At 36.0% G+C, this 5,902-nt stretch overlaps 1 non-coding gene across 1 annotated transcript; it reads left to right on the top strand.

Moving 5' to 3' along the window:
• Positions 1 to 5,628: 5,628 nt before the first annotated feature.
• TRNAV-UAC (transfer RNA valine (anticodon UAC)) lies at positions 5,629 to 5,701 on the top strand. The gene has a single exon. It is a non-coding gene; the product is annotated as a tRNA-Val (tRNA).
• The last annotated feature ends 201 nt before the right edge of the window (positions 5,702 to 5,902 follow it).

Genomic DNA, 5,902 nt, shown 5'->3' with positions numbered 1-5,902 from the left:
GCTTACGAAAAAGCACAAAACGCACCTTGAGTTATTGTGCTTTCATTAGGGATCCTTCTCATGGTAGTAACAGGTCGTTTGGTGTCGGTTTGAGGGTGGTTTGAGGGTTCGTCGGAGAAACTGGATACTCGCCGACGTTTATCCGAAATCTCTCTCTCTCGTATTTTATTTCTTTTCTCCCTTTGAAGGTATTCTGATAGGTGCTGGGAGTCGTGGGCTGAAGACTGGGCGTGGTGTGGCCATCATTTCGCGTGGGGTCTGGGAAACTGGGCGTGGTGTGGCCGTCGTTTAATAGTCTATTACGTGGATAGGGTCCGTAATGTACTTCCTCAGCATCGACACGTGAAATACATCATGTACTCCTGAGAGGGCTGGAGGTAGGGCTAACTTATACACTACTGGACCAACTCGCTCTTGGATCTCGAATGGTCCAATGAATTTAGGACTTAACTTGCCCTTATGTCCGAATCTTAACACACCTTTCATAGTTGCCACCTTGAGGAATACTGGGTCCCCTATCTCAAACTCCAGGCTTTTACGCCTTACATCGGCGTAACTTTTCTGTCTACTTTGAGCGGTACGCATCCTCGCTTGAATTTTCTGGACAGCCTCATTGGTGAATCGAACCAGCTCGGGTCCTACTAATTCTCTCTCTCCTACTTCGTCCGAACATAGTGGGGACCTACACCGTTTCTCGTACAGGGCCTCAAACGGTGTCATTCCAATAGTTTCTTGGAAACTGTTGTTATACGAGAATTCCATCAGGTGGAGTTTGGAATCCCAACTTCCCTTAAAATCTAGTACACAAGCGCGTAGCATGTCCTCTAGAATTTGGTTTAAACGCTCCGTTTGTCCATCTATTTGGGGCTGAAAGGCGGTACTAAAGTCGAGGCGGGTACCCAGCGCTTTTTGAAGTCTGAGCTAGAACGCTGACGTAAAGCGTGGGTCCCGATCTGACACTATAGATACTTGGGCTCCATGTAGTCTTACTATTTCTTTCACATACAGCTATGCCCAATTGTCAACTGTATATGTAGCTTTCCCAGGTAGGAAGTGTGCCGACTTGGTCAACCTATCGACAACTACCCGATCATTGTATAGCCTTTAAGCGTTTTGGGTAATCCTACTATGAAGTCCATTGCTATGTTTTCCCACTTCCACTCTAGTATGCTTAGGGGCTGCAACAACCCCGCCGCATTTTATTTAGGAGCTTTCACTTGTTGAAAAACTAAACACTTGCTCACAAACTCGGTCACGTCCCTCTTCATGCTCTTCCACCAGAAGTGTTGTTTTAAATCTTGGTACATCTTAGTACCTCCTAGGTGCATGGCAAATGGCGAGTTGTGAGCTTCGTTAGTATTTCTTTCCTAAGCTCCTCTATTGTCGAGACATATAGGCGTCCCTGATACAATAGCCCTTCATCTGTGGTCTTCGAGAATCCATTTACTAGACTCTCAGCTAGCTGGCTTAAGACTTTCTGTAGGTTTGGATCATCTCGTTGGGAGGTAACCATTCTTTGCCTAAGTATAGGTTGCACTGTAAGTCGAGCCAGTTGTGCCATGATTTTCTCGGTCGCTACAACTATGTTGGCTCCCTTGAATTTTCTTTGTACCCTTACTTCCCTCGTAATGAGGGCCGAAGAGTGGGCCACATTTCTACTCAAAGCGTCTACGACCACATTTGCTTTTCTAGGGTGGTACTGGATATCTACATCGTAGTCCTTCACCAATTCTAACCACCTTCTCTGTCTCATATTTGACTCTTTCTGGGTGAAGAAATATTTAAAATCTTGTGGTCGGTTAAACTTTGAATTTTCTCTCCATACAGTTAGTGTCACCAAATTTCAGCGTGAACACTACAGCAGCCAACTCCAGGTCGTGGTTAGGGTAATTATCTTCGTATTAATTTAGTTGACGGGACGCGTATGCAACAACTTTACCGTGTTGCATTAACACACATCCTAGCCCATTCTTTAAAGGCGTCACTAATACAATTAGTTTATATAAAACTGATTCACGAAATATTTAATCTGTATTTATAAATTCATTAATTGAGAAGATTAATATTTCACAGATGATCATATGCGACTTGATTTTAATTCTTAGTGAGTTATGAACTCTTGTCTATGAAGGTTATCCTTTTATTTGTATGGATGAGAATGACTTTCGTAACCTAATCATTATGCCTGCAATTTTCAGTACTTGACCAAACGGGAGATGGGAACATAATTTCACGAGATGACTTTCACCCATTCTCATATATGTAAGTAGATGAGTAGTTTCCTTTAGTGTTGATTTTGAGATTTGAACAATGAGGCCCACTCCTCTTACTGGCTCGAGAGGGACTTAGTTTATGATTGAATCATTAACAAATGGTTCATTAGAGAATAAGTGATACTTAAGGGGAAAGATATAATTAAGGGGTATAAAGAACTTTTGACCCAGCTGTAATTACGGAAAAATTGTGAATGATTGACTTGTTTGTAATGATTATATCAATTGACACAACTTGTTCTACCATCCATAAAAGTGCAACTCTAAATATATAGTTAACGAATCAAAATTGATTAATTAAGACTTTAATTTAGTTAAAAGAAAAATTTGAAGGATACAAATTAAAATTTAATCTAAGAAAATAGATCTAATTTGAAGGGTTGGAATAAATATTTAATATGTTAAATAAATACAAATAGAGAAAAATATATTTGATTTAAAGTGTTTATTTAATATATTAGATATATTAAATATAAAAAGACAAAAAAAAAAAAAAAAAAAAAACTTAATGTGAACCGTTCACATTAATATTTAATACATCAACTATATTAAACATAAAAGCTAAAAGTAGGTTTATTGTATCACACTTCCATCTTGGCTAAGAATCCCCGGTTATCCCCCGACTATAACTCCGCATCATTTTTTAGTATAAACGATGCACAAGTCACCTTTTGATCTTCGGGACAGTTCATTTATAACGACTCGAAATTTTTTATTTAATTTAAGGTCGCGACTGTATACATATCATAAATATTGAATGCGGAAATACTACCATTTAAACTTTCATGAATCATAACCTTCAACTTAAAACACAGCCATGGACTTACGTGTTTCGAATAAAACTTTAAAAACAACACAACAAAAGGCTAAATAAAATAAATGAACGTTTAAATTAAAAACATCATATCCTAGTCTAAGTTTAAGAAAATAAATACGACTACTCTATGCATGTGCCATAGTTTCGAGTTGCGATGCCGTCGTCAGCCGTACAGGAATGCCTTGCCTTAATCTAAAATAAAGGTAGCACGTGGCTTGAGTATTTTAAGAAATACTCAGTAAATGACCCCACTATTGGGGGTGAAATGCAAGAACATGCAAATGCAATGACGGAACCTATCATTTAAATCCATTTTCCTACGGTACTGTCCTAACGGGTAATTTGGATGTGTATCATATACTCTACACATAGCCCATACGTGCGAGTATGGACTCACCAGTCAGTTCGCACACCGCTGGGCACCCTTCCTTGTTAGGCGAGCATACTCCGGGAGCTCCTTAGGCCAGACACCCGTTAGAACTAGTAAACGTCACAACAACATTAGGTTAACCATAATGATCGTACCCCTGCCTGACCGTCGCAGCATTATGATAAACATAATGATCGTTTTCCTGCGTAGTCATCGCAACATTATGATAACCATAATGATCGTATTCCTTCCTCGTAACGTATTTGTCCGTACTATTGTGAAGGGTAAGGGGTATCCCCCAATGCATGAACACACAATAATGCATGAAGTCCCAACATTTTTTCATTTTCATTATCATTTAATACAACCCCACTAGCGTTCCGTACATCCCATATCATTTTTCATATCACTTATCATATCTTTCATGCATACGCTGGGGTCGTATTTCATGCTAGTTCGTTGTTTTGCATGTCAATCATATCATATCATTCAAATTACATAAGTGTATCATAATCATAACATTTCATGCTTCGAGGCATAATAATTTTCATCATATACGTATCATGCCATAACATATCGCATCGCAATATTCATATCATAAGCATGTCAATTTATCACATATCTTACCATAACATATTGTCTTTATATCATATCACAATATATATACATCCATCATTCACATGTCGTATCATAATCATATCATATCGTAAACACTTCGTGGTCATATCATTCCCTAACTTAACATAGCCTTAACATTCTTATACCTATCACAGTCATGTCGTTACATGAACGTACCCTGACGTTATCGTTCTATCAATCTATCATAATTCTATCTCTTTCTACCCATAACCTAACTATATTCTTTTATCAACCTCTCATATCCATAGTACTTCTAGATGTAACCTCACCTTCACGTTTCATGAACAAATCTTACTTCTATCGATTCACAAATAATTCACACATATTAGTATATATGACATGTGTAGAACCACGAGCATGTGTCAACATCAAATATAACCATATCAATAGTAAGGTCAGTTACCTGGTTAGCTTAAGTTGTTGTCACGAATATATCCTTAATGAATGTTCGATTCTGTCCCTTGAAATCCAAGTCAACCTATTTGAGCCCATGACATCAGTTTCAAGTTTGAACCCTATCAAATTACCTCTCTAATTTAGATTGGTCCATTTACTTTTATTAAAAATCTTGTTTTCTATGATTTTGTATAAAAAAATTGACAGAGTTATTTTGTGTCTGTATTTACTTTTCTTTCTATATTTAGTTTAAGTTTTTTAATACTGGAATCTTTTTTTTTTTTTTTATTATTTGTATTTACTCTATAGCCTTTTAATTTTGTTCACATGTATTCCAAATTTAAAGTGGATCTCTATTTTCAAATCTTTCGTGTTTTCTTTTGTTTGACATAATTTACTAGAATTATATAAATGATTAATATTTAGCTTCTAAGTCAAAGCTAAACCATTGTAATGACCATATCTATCTTCACGTAAATCTCTCTTTTTGCCAACGGTGACTTTATAACTCAAAGCTAAACCATTTTGGGTACACTGCAAAGCCTATGATATCTTTGTTCACTCGAAATGGAGTAGACTAGTCAAACTGTGGTAGGACGAAGGTGGCTCTTCAAAAAAGACATGACCACAGGTTACATTGGGTCACCACCATATGATGCCCTTGATTATCTTTTTAAAAAAGTTCAAAAGTATTCTTATGTATATGAATGAATTTGTTAACACCATTTTAAAAATACTCAAGAATATGATTGAAAATAAATTGTCTATTTGAATTGAATTGTATTATATTCATATTGGGAAATGTTCATAAATGAGAGAGTTCCAGACAAAATTGAAGAGAAAAGTGATTTAAGAGTATTTTTGAATTTTTTTTCTTTTTAAAATTATGAGTATTAACGAAACATTTGAAAGTTGAATTGTATTTTCAAACAAGATATTAACGGTTTCATCTCACTAACAATAAACTTATTTTTATTTTTATTTATTTATTTGAAAAGTAAAAGATATATTTCAAGATTTTTTTTTTGTTAGAATATTGATGAAACGTTGCGAGGTTCTAAGGATATTTTGTTTAAACATTAAAATTTATAATTATTAACTATTTTTTGGATCATGGACATCATGGACAACTTGTTGTTGTGGTGTAGTGGTTATCACGTTAGTCTTACACACTAAAGGTCTCCAGTTCAATCCTGGGCAACAACATGCTTCTTTGCTTGCAATGGTGTAGTTTTCGGATGGGAAACATTTTTGTTCATCCAAGACTCATACTCTTAGAAATTTGTGTAACACTCACTAAGAACTTAATGTTAACTCAATTAACCTCAGAGTCACTCTTAACTACCACATTGAAACTTAAAGAAAATCTTTGAAACATTATCTTTCTTGAACTCCTATCTCTTGACT

Source organism: Cucurbita pepo, unplaced genomic scaffold (genome assembly GCF_057944985.1).
Source record: "Cucurbita pepo subsp. pepo isolate OVF unplaced genomic scaffold, ASM5794498v1 scafford_8, whole genome shotgun sequence".
Taxonomy (NCBI): Eukaryota; Viridiplantae; Streptophyta; class Magnoliopsida; order Cucurbitales; family Cucurbitaceae; genus Cucurbita; species Cucurbita pepo.
The sequence above is the reverse complement of the archived record's forward strand: the minus strand, read 5'-3'. Positions and strand labels throughout refer to the sequence as shown.